Raw genomic sequence first — 14,542 nt, forward strand, 5'->3', positions numbered from 1 at the left:
CTGGGCGGCGGTGAATGCTGAAAGGCCATTGTCTGGAGCTGAACAAAGGCCCTCGTGATCGCGGAGAAACCTGACGCGGTAGGCGCGTAAATAACCTTCGGGCGGTAACTCGGACGCGTATTACACAAAAACGGGGTCACCAGTGAGGGAATATGGTGTACTTGTAGGTAAACAACTAGAATTCTCTCATATACAGATTTATTCTAACTTAGCTTCTACACAGATATAAGTCCAGAGGCTAACTGCTGTTAGCGTCCAACATCCTCCCCAAAGCCCTCTCCTCAAAGATAGCACACTTGTGCACAGATCAAATATCGATATTTATTGTGCTCTACGCCACATACTCATGACCATCAAAGTCCCATAGAACTGTTGTAAACTGCTTTATAGAAATCTTGCAAATGACGCACACTACAAGTAACATGGCTATTTTTCCATATTTATTTACACCAGAAAATACTATGATAAGCGTATTTGATTTCACAATACCACAGTGGCAAATACAGTCGCCATCAATCCTATACAGACGTAATGTTTTCAGTACACAGTTTGTCAAATAGTGACATGCTTTGGATAGCAAACACTGCTGTTTAAATAAGTCAGCAGTTGCAAAACATTCTTTATTAGATACTTCATGCAAGATAGTTGTACAGTCACAATCCCCAATTCGAGTATTGTACTGCTTTTAATTGGTGAGTAAGTAGAAGTAGACACCAACTTCCTCACATGTGTTTTCCTGACCACATCTCTAACTTTTTACTACAAATATATGTAATACATATTGTGTACTCAACACCAATAAGAGCAGTTGTTGGGCTTTTTGAGTGGATGTGTGCAGCTTTCATAGGCTTGTTCTATAGTGAAGCATAATACTTTTAGCACCAAACATAAGCCACCACCAATGCCTTGTTAGGACCTGATGGCACTGTTGAACGCAGTAGAGAGGTGCATGTTAATTTAGTACAAACAGAACAGTTCACCAACAGCTTGAATGCTTCTTTATCAAACAACAGAAATTTATTTTCACACTCCTTACAAGACTCATCACTTTATTGTACCAATAAGTTTACATACAATAATCACATTACAATCCATAATATTAACAAAAAGACTGATGAATCATAGACTCTGCCCACAAGACTCAATATTTTTGTCATTTAAATTTTTCATAAATGCCATTATTACTTCATTACTACACGAGGAACTAACTTGCTTTTACTAATCGCATTATTAAAATATGAAACATGGTAGTTTAAGCATTAATGATGTTTCTAATAAGTCTAATCACCTACTGTTTGATGCAAGGAGTAATTAGAACACAAAATAATATCCAATTATCTTTTTTTTTTTTTTTTTTTTTTTTTTTTTTTTAAACAAAGGTATTAATATTTCATAGCATTAATTAACTCAAGTGTTCATACTGGAGTGACTTGGTAAGTGTGTTATCAAACAGCATTTAAGCATTGGTTTATACAATACATAGTAGGTGTACTGCACACTTTGCATTAATACAAATTTTGATACAAGCTGTTTTTCTGGGAGAATGTCAGGAATTTCTTCTCAGTTGGCTTCCGTTGGTGTGAGAGGGACAAACCTTTACATGGCTTCACCCACAGGTCATTGGGAAAATGTCCCCTTTAAAAAACTGACAACAGGGAGAAATTTGGGAATCTCTCTTACACCTGATTTATAATTTATTACAAATTCTTGAGGACATCTTCAGGTTGCTGACTACAGTAGGTTGACAACTGCAGCAGCTCAGTAAGAGCAACCAATTGTTGACAGCATGGGGATGGCAATAGGAACATGGCTCTCCATACTCTTCAGGATCTTGTGATGGTGACCATGTTGTACATGCAACAGATTGTACAACACATATTAATTTCACACCACAGTAAACAACAAGAGGGTCCCAAAAGTATTCACAGACCCATACATTCACACTACACTGGCTTGAAAAATATAAGGGAGAAAGTAACTTTCACTTTGTGTCTCAATGCCAAGTAACATATCTCGATGAAACTATATGTAGAAATTACTACATGACTACAGTACCGAAGGTAACTGAAAGAAATACAATATGACAAACATAAATGATGCTTTCATTCAAAGATAACAGTTTCCCTGAAGTCACCCTCATTTATTATGCTTCCTTGGACATTATAAAAGACAGGTAACACAGTTCTTAATAGAGAGTGTGATCACCAAGTATGGTAATGCATGCTCTGCAATGTGCTCCCACGTTAGTCACAAGGCCTGGTAGGGAGTTCTTGTGACAGGATGTCCCATTCCTCAACAAGTGCAGTTGAGAACAGCTGGATGGTCACTGGTGCATGTGACCATACTGCAATGCATCCCCCTCCCAACATACTCAATTGGATTTAAGACAGGAAAGGGCAGGCCACTCCATTTGCTGAATTCCTCCTGTTCAAAGAGCTCCACCTTGGCTGTTCGATGTGGTCACGTACGGCTATCCATAAAAATGAAGTCATGGCCAAACCAAGCACTGGAAAAGAGTACAGTGTCAGAATGATGTTGACTAGTGAGTGTACTGTGTTCAGAGATCAGAAGGCAGTATGCCCCTGCAACATTGTGCCTCCCTCCAGCATAAAAACAAGACCACCAAAACTGTCATGGGCAGTGTTGTTAGGGTGCATTAAGTGCTGCTACCATGAGGCCTCACATAATGCACCCATGAACACTGTCAAACATGATCATTTCAGTATCCTAGTTGCTATGGTATGGAGAGCCATAATGTTGCAACATCATTGCGACACTCTACTCCTTCCAGATGTTTGTCTTTTCAGAAATGCATTTGGCCCTGAATTAATTTTTCTAGATGACAATGCATAGTTGCAGACATTTGACGAATTGGCTGGCCTGCCCATTTCTGTCTTAATTTCCATCTAACGGAGGTGGATGTGTTGAAGAAACATACTGCAGCACATATACATGCACTAACAACCATCCTGCATTTGTCAACTGTGGCAGTGAATGGAAAGCCCTAAAACGACAACAACATACAAAACAAGAGGCCAGCATGGGAGCACTTTGCAATGCATTGCCATCCATGGCAATCACAACACATGTCCTTTATTTTGAAGTGTCCATGTTTCTGCTATCAACTCTAAAAATATAAATATCAATTATGATAAAGTAATGGTCGAAAACAATTTTGTAAAATTTTGTTTCTGAAGAAAAAACATTTCATTCTCAGCTAAAACTCAACGTATTTGCATCTCATAAGCGTGCAAAGACTGAGATGTTGCACCATAATGAGAAAACAAGTTTGATTCCTCAACCTAACAACTATTCCGGAATCCGGTGGGAGGGGGGGGGGGGGGGGGGGAGATCCACTTTCAGTAGCATACTGATTCACAAAAGGGGGAAAGCTTTACACACCAAAGATTGTAAGCAGTGAAATAAACTATGTGAAAGTAACAAATAGTTAATTACCGGTTCTTACACACACTGTTCTTGCCTTTCTTTTATTCTATAAAATATGGCTAGAGTGTGATAGTGCCCACCACAATGCCATGGAATACTGGTTGAGCTGACAGATTTATCTGTGAGGTGACAGACTTATCTGTAGGGAACTTTGTGATCTAAGTGGGTTGATATATGACAATCTGCCCTTGCAACACTGTGCCTCCCTCCAGCGTAACAACTAGATCACCAAAACCATCGTTTTAGGCACTGTTGGTGGGATACATTAAGTGCTCCTACCATGAGGCCCTTGCAATATTGCACCTCCCTCCAGCCTCTCTCCCTGGTGGGCTCTCATGTAAGAACAAAAATTTCGAAATTTCGTATATTTGTGTACAGATTTAAAAATGATAGTGATTTACAACAGTCTGGTTACATAGCGTAATTGCGAAGGTAATTAACTCTCATGCAGTTCAAATCTCGTCATGTACATTCTTAAAAAAAAATGTAAATACGCTTCCTTACCTGCCAAGGCGAACTCCTGTTTTATCACCGCTTCTTGTCCGGATAAGTTTTCTAAATGGGATCCTAACTCCTACCATTTCGAGCATATACAGACTTCTCACTCTGTGTTCACAACACTTAAAAAAAGAAATAGGATATGTGGTAAGCATTTTCATACAGCAAAGCAACTAATACATTATTAACAAGGTAACGAGATACATGGTAAACATGTTCTTAAGGAAACACAATACTGACTCACATAAAACAACAAAACTCCACACACCATATTATATTGAACACTTTCCTGACATATCCTGTTGTAGACCTGCGTGTTTTCATGTGTTTTGAGCCGTCAGGAATCTGATGTTTATTTTTCCCTTCTTGCTGTCGCCATGGCAAACGCACATGTCATTAAGTTATGACTGCGGACACAAATCTACCAGAAAATACACACGTCTGATCCTTATTTGAACCGTGTCAACCAAGATGATAATCAAAATACGCTACACGTTTCACAATTTTTAATGGCTGCTTGTAAGCTCTGTCGTCATTAGATGACTGCGAATTGTAGCAAGTATCTTCAGATTGAAAGGTTTTATAGGTCGGGGAAATAAGTATTCCTGTATATGAAACTGCTTCTTTGTTCTTACTTGCGACTTTCACATCTACGGTTATAAATCGCGAAATGTCGTTGGTAGAGTGCGTTAACTGTAATTTTAAACTGCGTCTAAGAATTGCAGCTACCGGAAGAAGCACTCGCAGAAATCACTGATACTGAAAAGTCACAGTTTAGCCCATCCCTACACATAGCGCAGTTCTATTTCCCGCGCATTCAGTTTACGTGTGGGACGCTCCCCCGTCTCGCTAAGAGGTAGCGTGCGAGCTGCCATCTACCGACAACGCTACGTAATTATCACGTGCCGCCTGAGGCAGCGCCCATAGCAAGTTTATTTCATACAGCAAACAGAAGTTTTGCAAGGAAGAAATGACAGTAATAAGCCTCTATAGCTACAACGGTTTCTGTTTTGCTAACAAAATAGCTATAAGCTCCCGTGGTACCTAACTGTTTGTGACATGCATACTTCGCACCCAGAAACATTTGTGGTAACGTATAGTACATTTCGCCACCAAAGCATGTTGGTTGCTTCGCAGGTTAATAACGTCCGATTTTTGGAGGATGTGAGTGCATATACGCGGTCCGTCCCGCAACATTTGATTGAGCAAAATGGCATCCAGAGTCGGGAATCCACTTTTCAAAACAATGAGTAAGGGCTGTAGGTGAACGTATAGCCTTTCATGCTGATGGACAATAATTTGAGAGTTTAATTTCGAAGTTTAGCCTATTGGTGTATAGATTTAAAACTGACAAGTCTTAGTCTGTTTACATAGCGTAATGGCGAAGGTACTGACCTCACATGCAGTTCAAATCTGGTCATGTGCGCTTATTTATTATTAGATCTCTATCGAAATGATTTTGATCATTATTTTTATTCAATTAATTGGTTTCATTGTATTTTTTTATTCATTTGCCAGTCATATTAGTCGTCGTATAAAATTCATAATTTGCACTCATTTTTCCACCTATCCGCCTTTTTCATTTGGAATCCTGGTTCATGTGATTTTGATTATTAGTATGTATTAATTTCGATTTAATTGCTTTCATTTTGTTATCTGACTTTTCATCAGTGTTATTGCATTCATCATTTCTGTTTCTCATTTTGCCTGAATTTCGTTTTACTTAGAATCCCTGCTTTCGTTTAAATCATCTATTTTCATTTGTCCATAGTGCAATTAGAATGTATATTTCGAATGTTTCTATGACGATAGCCACCGAAATAGATGTAAATCTTTCAACGAAATACACATTCTTGAAACCATTGCACAGTCATATAAATAGATTATTTCAACATTCGCGTTTTTAACCCACAGACTGGCATCTTGAAGTGTTTAAATATGATGATATATAAATAAAATTAACTTTATTAACATGCACGAAGATTCAAAGTGCAAAAAACGAAAGGAAGAAAAAGTAAGAGCAAATGAAATTAAAACGTTGATTAAAATGATGTGACCAATGTACAGAAAAATTACATTTACACCAATTAACTGAATAAAAATAATAAGTCATTTCGATGAAGATTTAAAATAGAAAAATAATAAGTACATCTGCCGGGATTGGAACCAACAACATGCTGCATGTGGGGTCGATACCGTCACCGTAACACTATGCAACCACTATGTCATGTGCTTTAATTTTTAAAGTTATAGATGATGCCGCGGTATTTTGTAACTTTTTTCGTCAATTACTCGCAAATAAGGTCCCACCAGGGTGAATGGTTGCAGGGTGTGATTTCCTTTGTCCTTAACCTACATCACCGCATAGATTGTTTCAAAAAGTCGGTCCCACTGGTGGGAACCCCTCCTTATAGCCAAGGTGGGAGAGTGAGAATGGACTTTTCAATTTTTCGGAGGATGTGAGCAAGCATGAGTGGCCCATTCCACAATACTGAATCTAAGCGAGGCTGGAGTAGGATGAATGGTCCCCAAAAGTCGGTTTAACGTGGATCTATGTGAAGCATTCATTGCAAGCAATATTCCTCTTCACAAACTTACAAACCCTATCCTTGGAGGATTCCTGCGCAAGTATCTCTTAAATAAAAATATACCAGATGAATCAACATTGTACAAAAATTACATACTGACAATTTACGTAAATTTTCTGCAAGAAATCCGCGAAGAGCTCAAGGACAGCGTTATCTGCATTTCAGTTGACGAAACTACAGACACTTGTGGCCGTTACACTGCAAATGTAAATGCTGGTGCGGGTGCTTTAAAAGAAGAGCCTTCTTCTTCAAATGTAGCGATCTGCAAAGAACTTTAAAAAGTAAATCATTCTACAATCTCCAGATTTGTGAATGAGGGTATTAGAAAAATATTTCCAGAATCTTCAGCAGATGAAAGGGTGTTTGTGTTGGGAGAGGATCGGGGAGACTAGCGGGTGAGGAGGATCGAGTTTACGCGAGGTGTACAGAATCCGTATCCTTTCAAGGAAAAGGAGGAGGTGGGGGAAGGGGATGAGATCGTACAAGATCCGTGTGGGGGAGGGGAGACGGATGCGATAGGCAAGGCGGAGAGCATGGCGTTCAAGGACTTGGAGGGATTTATAAAAGGTGGGGGGGGGGGGGGGCGGAGATCCAAGCCGGATGGGCATAACAAAGGATAGGGTGGATGAGGGATTTATAGGTGTGGAGGATGGTGGAGGGATCCAGACCCCACATACGGTCGGAGAGGAGCTTGAGGAGACTGAGTCGGGAGTGTGCCTTGGCTTGGATTGTCCGGAGGTGGGGAGTCCAGGAGAGGCGACGGTCGAGGGTGACGCCAAGGTACTTAAGGGTGGGAGTGAGGGTGATAGGACGGCCATAGATGGTGAGATAGAAATCAAGGAGGCGGAAGGAAGGGGCGGTTTTGCCTACAATGATCGCCTGGGTTTTGGAGGGATTGACCTTGAGCAACCACTGGTTGCACCAAGCAGTGAACCGGTCAAGATGGGATTGGAGAAGGTGTTGGGAGCGCTGCAGGGTGGGGACAAGGGCAAGGAAGGCGGTGTCATCGGCAAACTGGAGAAGGTGGACGGGGGGGTGACGGCGGCGGCATGTCCGCCGTGTACAAAAGGTACAGAAGGGGGGAGAGGACGGAGCCTTGGGGCACACCGGCAGAGGGGAAAAAGGTGTAGGAATCTGTGTTATGGATGGTGACATAGGAAGGACGGCGGGAGAGAAAGGAACCAATCAGACGGACGTAGTTAATGGGAAGGGCGAAGGTTTGGAGCTTGAAGAGGAGACCGGAATGCCATAAGCGGTCATAAGCTCGTTCGAGGTCCAGGGAGAGGAAGATTGCGGAGTGACGGGAATTAAGCTGGTCAGAAAGGAGATGAGTGAGGTGAAGGAGAAGGTCGTCGGAAGAGAAGGACGGCCGAAAGCCACACTGGGTAACGGAAAAGAGGCGGTGCTGGCGGAGATGCTGGTGGATGCGTCGGGTGAGGATAGATTCCAGGACCTTGCTGAAGACCGAGGTAAGGCTGATGGGACGGTAGGAGGAGACAGCTGACGGCGGTTTGCCAGGTTTAAGGAACATGAAGATACGGGAGGTTTTCCACAGGTTGGGGAAAGAGAGAGGAGCTTCATGAAGGTGACGGTAGGTGACACAGATGGCAGTGATAACTGCGCTTTTTAGTTGCTACTTGCGACTTCTAGCCGCGACTTGTCACTGAAATCGCAGAAAGGAGTATGGAATTCGGCCAACAGATGGCTCATGGCGTTGAATGTGAAATGCTACTTGTGACTGCTAACTGTGACAGAAATCGCAGTTAGATTTTGTAAAGTTGTTATTGTGATATCTGTGACTTCTCAATCACTGTGATTTGACTTTAGACTTTCTTATTTTGATCCAACATCAACTGATTACAAAAAAGGTTTTTTTTGTTCCAGTCTTCTGGGTAAGTCAGAGCCTTACTTACTAGGGTTACATATTATTGGCTGGCACTTTTATCTACAAAACTTTTTCTAAATTTAGTTGAGAGAACAGAGTTACATATATCGACTATACATAAAAAAAATTGTTATTGCCGTACTTAGATTAAGGAATCTACAGTTTGTAACACAGTACTCATATCTGACATTCAAATATTTACTGTTTGTGACACAGTCTAAGATCTGAGATTACATATATTTTTAGATAGATGGTCTTCCATCATATGAGTGTACTAAATCTAGAAACTCATCTATTGAATATACAGGATTGTTTAGGAGCCATAATTTTAATTTCATTTTTAGTTTTGTAATGGGCAATTTGGAGATATTAGGATGGAAGCAATTCAGTAGTTTTATGCCTGCTTAGTGAGGGCTTTTGTCATAAAGTGTTGTTCTATGAGAGATGATGTTGGGTCTCTCTCTACCTCTAGTGTTGTGATCGTGTATTTCTTTATTAAGTGTTTTGTTACTATTTACTGCCATAATTATTATCTTCAGCACATACAGGTTATGAACAGTTAGTATTTTAAATTCTTTGAACAAATTTCTGCAGGACTCCCTGGCACATTTCTTTCCCATAATTCTAACAAGGGAACCTCCCCATCGCACCCCCCTCAGATTTAGTTATAAGTTGCCACAATGGATAGCCCTTGAAAAACTGAACACACATCAATCGAGAAAACAGGAAGAAGTTGTATGGAACTATATATATATATATATATATATATATATATATATATATATATATACAAATACAAACTGAGTAGTCCATGAGAAGATAAGCATCATCAAGGGTATTCTGAGCTCGGGAGCGCCGTGGTCAGCGTGAGCAGCTGCGGAACGAGAGGTCCTCGGTTCAAGTCTTCCTTCGAGTGAAAAGTTTTAATTTTTTATTTTCAGACAATTATCTGTCCGTCTGATGCGATCACTTTTTTGGGAGTGATTATCACATCGACAAGAAAACCTAAATCGGGCAAGGTAGAAGAATCTTTTTACCCATTCGCCAAGTGTACAAGTTAGGTGGGTCGACAACATATTCCTGTCATGTGACGCACATGCCGTCACCAGTGTCGTGTAGAATATATCAGACGTGTTTTCCTGTGGAGGAATCGGTTGACCTATGACCTTGTGATCAAATGTTTTCGGTTCCCATTGGAGAGGCACGTCCTTTCGTCTACTAATCGCACGGTTTTGCGGTGCATTCTCAAAACAAGACGCTAAACATATTACAGTGAACAGAGACGTCAATGAACGAACGGACAGATCATAACTTTGCGAAAATAAAGAAAGTAAACTTGTCACTCGAGGGAAGCTTTGAACCAAGGACCTCTCGTTCCCGAGTTGTTCACGCTAACCACGGGACCACGGCAGTCCTGATGAAAAATTATCCTTGTTTTGCTTATGTTGCACATGGACTACTCAATTTGTATATTTTCCTTTTTTTTTTCATAGTTCCACAGAACTACTTCCTGTTTTCTCGATTGATCTGTGTTCAGTTTTTCAAGGCCTATCCACTGTGCCAACTTATAACTAAATCTGTGGGGGGGGGGGGGGGGGGGGTGATGGGGAGGTTCCCTTGTAAGTGCCTTCTTTTGTAAGGTAAGTACACTTTTCATATTACCTTTACTGCTGGATCCCCATACCTCTATCCCATAACTTAGATGGGATTCAAATAGTGCAAAATATTTTTGCCTCAGAGTGGTGATGTTACAAAAAGGTGTCAGTTTTCTTAGGACATATATGGTAATACATAGCTTTTTGCAAATATTCACATGATCAGACCAGTTTAACTCTGCATCTAGTGTCAGACCAAGAAATTTGGTCGAGTATTGTTTTTTAATGCATTCGTCACCCATTAAGATTGTTTTCATGAGCTTTTTGCCTCCCAAGATCAAATTCAATATAGACAGATTTATTTGTGTTTAATTTTAGCTTGTTTTCATTAAAATACTGCATAATTAAGCCTGCTGCAGTATTGGATTCCACTTCGAGCTGTGAATAGCTTGGATTGCTGCATATTAAAGTGGTATCATCTGCATGTAAGATAGCAGATACGCGATTTCCTACCCACCACTAGTACATATAATAAGATGGAGTCAAGTAAAGAAGTGACATAAATGTGACTAAAAGTTATAGTTTTACTGTGAGAAAAACGGAGTTTGTAACAACTGTAAAAGTGAAATCAAGACGCTGAACGAACGATTACAAAGCCTTCAGCTAGTCGTTGATTTTCTGTGGCGAAATATCAGTAATATTCGAGACGAAAACCGCGAGCTACAAGCAGCAGCTTCAAGTAACATCCAAAGCAAATTGCCAGCTATAAACGTGATACAGAAAACTGAAGCTGATCGAACACGCATGTGTTAAACTGGTTAAAATGCATCAGTGAGAAATAAGTCAAAAGTCCGTAAAAAAACCACTCACACTTCCGAGTGAAAATAACGACCAAAACAAATCAAATACCGGTAGACATACTAGTAGGCCTACAAGTGTAAACAAGAGTGGGCAGTGTGCAATAATATCTAACACGGAGTCTAAAGTAGGGAAGATATTACGTGTAAGAAATGTGGAGAAACATAACATGGCTAGTAGGCAAATATATGTTTCCATAACATCGAGTGCAAAAAATTAAAAAACGATCTTTGTGTGTTAGGTGATAGCCACAAACGTTGAATTTCTGCGCTGTTGACAGAAAAATGTAATTTGAAGATATCAGGCTTTGTCAAACCAGGACCGCCGTTTCGTGAGATAGCAGAACAGACAAATTCTGCTCAGATATCGAACTTAATACACACCACTATTCGCGTTGTAAACATACCACATCGTGATGACTTGCCTATCTGGTCGTGTGTAAACCGTGAAATTTGTGCTGCTAACAAACAGATCTCTGAAGTATCTTCTGACTTTCAGAATGTTATTGACATACATGGCTTAAGTTGAAAGCTTTTCACAGGTCATGGACTCCATTTAAATAAATTACGAAAAGAACTTTTAGCAGAAAAACAATTTACCAGTACATGTGTCATGAGGACACACACCAAGATGAAAAATCGCCAGAAAAACACGTTTTACGGATTGGTTTAAACCAGAAACTACAATCTTGTTAGCAGAAACACATAATTCTCACCAACTTGAAGACATTGTATGTACTGATGCAGCAGGAGAACCAATCCACCACCAACAGCCATTATGACGGCAACAACAACAACCACTCAACTCCCAAGTAGAAAAATCAAACAACCATTGCACTTAATGAACTTTCTAGTGCCAGTGAGCATAAGGCACATACAAAGGTAATAAAAGTTTTTATTCGTGATTGTACTGGTTCCCAAACATTTCCAACAAAAACTGTAAATAAGGAAAAAGAGAATAGGAAGTGTAAAAATCCTATAAAGAAAGCTATTCTTGAAACCATAGGCAAAAACCAGCACTTTTTAATGCACTTGAACATAAATGGCATGGTTACAACCAATGAAAATGAAACAATAAATAAAATTGATTAACTACAAATTTTACTCTCAGTATGTAAAAATAATAAAATTGTGTAAAGGAGCACTTTGCTTACAAAAGATAGTATTATAATTTTTAAATAAGTTAAAAATTTCAGTGTAGCCTCATGTTTTTGTAGAACAAATAGTACTCATGGGGCCTCATGCATACTTGTAAATAACTCTGAAATGGTCTTTTACTTCATACTCTACAATTTTCTAAATGAAGGAAGAGTATTTGAAAGCTGCTCAGTTTAATTAGAAACACAAAATATTATTATTGTTTCTACATATAGAATCCCAGGTGTAGAGATAAGAAAATTATTTTTTCCAAAATTAAAAAATCTTTTACAGAAAGTCATCAATGAGAAAGTCCACTTTCCAGACACCCTTAAGTATGCAGAGGTAAAACCTGTGAAAACCTCATGTGAAGGTATGGGGAACTACTGCCCAAGGTCTATTCTCTCAATTTTCTCAAAAATATTTGAAAAAGTGGTAGTAATGCAAAACAAAAATTGCATAGAGAAATCAAACATACTGTCAGATAATCAATGCGGCTTTCAGAAAGACAAAAACGCAATAGATGCTATTAATGAGTTTGTGAAAAAAAAATTGTTCTGCTTTAACAACTCTAGCAAAGTTCCAGAATTGTTCTGTGATGTCACAAAAGCATTTGATTGTGTAAACCATCAATTGCTCCTGTATGAAATGGAAAAATACGGAATTGAAGGCTGTGTTTTAGAGTGGTTCAGGTCATACCTCACAAAGAGAAAACAAAGAGTAGTTGTATCATCAAGCAAAGGGAAATTTCCTCTCTGTATGGATGATTATTTCACAAGGCGTTCCACAAGCCTCATTTCTGGGTCCAATTTTATTCTTACTTTACATAAATGACTTGCCGCTAAACATAAATTCACACTCAGTTTTATTGACTGATGGCACGTCTGCCCTTATCAATCACTCAGAACAAATTCCCTGAACTGTCACAAATCTACTGGACAGTTTAGGAAACTGGTTCAATGAGTTAAAATTGAATATTGGAAAAACTCATTTACTATAGTTTAAAATTAAACACTCTAAGATAAATGAAATTCATATTACCTGCAGAAACCAGGAACTGAAAGAATCATATTGCGTTAAATTTTTAGGAATACGTTTGGACCAAAATTTATCCTGGTCTTCACATATAGGATACTTAGCAAATAAGTTAAACAGCCTGACCTTTGCTATGAATATTTTGTCATATTCAACTAGCATGGAGATAAGGAAAGTAGTTTATCACAGCTATTTTTAAGCTGTTATAAGGTATGGCAAAATCATTAGAATGATAAAAGTACAAAAATCAATTTTTAGAAGTGTGTGTAATGCAAGACCAAAGAATCTTGTCGCCCACTGTTAAGAAATCTTAAAATACTAAGTGGCCCCTGTTTGTACATCTATTAACTGACTATTTTTGTATACAGTAACCCTATGTTATTCACAGACAATAATTTTAAGCATCAATACAGCACTACGAATAAGAAAGACTTCATGCTTCATACTCACAGGTTAAAGTTATATGCACAAACCCCAGAATGTATGGGCACGAAAATCTACAACATGCTAAAAAAGAAACAAACAGCATGGAGCTAGGGCAACTGAAACCAAAGATCCACAAGTTATTAGAGGAGAAATGTTATTACTCCATAGAAAAATTTATGAATGATGATGTGGAAGTCTGAGCAAGGAAACATCACTTGTAAATCAAGCTTAGCAGTTTTGTATCAAATAAATGATTGTAAAAATATGTTCACTACGTAAACGCTGCTGGTATTTATTATTTAGTAATACATGTAAACTGGAGTGTTGATATGTATTTTTTGTAATACTGTATTTACAAATTGTAACTGTAAATGTAATGTTGCTGGGTCCCCAGTACAGCAGATCTGCGATTTGACTTTGTATGTTACAGGATAATAAAAATTCTGATTCATATCGATTGTTTCGCTATGACTCATTTGCATTGCATCTGCTTGTCACTGACAACAATAGCAAATAAGGAACAATTTTTAAACATGGTACGTGTCCACATTTTGCAAATTTTTTGGAAATCATCCCAGAAAGGCCCTCTTCCTAATCTCTACCAGAAAGTATTCAGTAAATGATATCAGCATTTTAAATGTACCGATTTTTCACATGGCCGGCGCTCCTCCATGTAATTCATATGCACCGATTCGGCTTAGAGATATTATACACGCGGCAACTCCCATCTTTTTAATTATTTGATCTTTTATATTTTCAACACTTCTCATGCATTTTTAAGCATTTTTAATGTATAAGTTTCCACGATATATATAATCAAGTCTAGTTATAAATAAATGCTACCAGTCAACTTTTTTTATTTGTATTTTGCACATCGGAAATGATTCTCATTTTCCAGTGCATTTTGCCATGTGTACTATGAGATTTATTTGTAGTATATAGGCAATAAACAATATCTCACTTCATTTCATTCACAAGCACAAAAACTAACCTTTCTTCTGGTGAAGACAGTCTGAAGACACTGTGGTAACTTATCAAGTTCTGTTGTCACTGGTATTTTGAATGATCACTATA

This window comes from Schistocerca nitens, chromosome 3 (genome assembly GCF_023898315.1).
Source record: "Schistocerca nitens isolate TAMUIC-IGC-003100 chromosome 3, iqSchNite1.1, whole genome shotgun sequence".
Taxonomy (NCBI): domain Eukaryota; kingdom Metazoa; phylum Arthropoda; class Insecta; order Orthoptera; family Acrididae; genus Schistocerca; species Schistocerca nitens.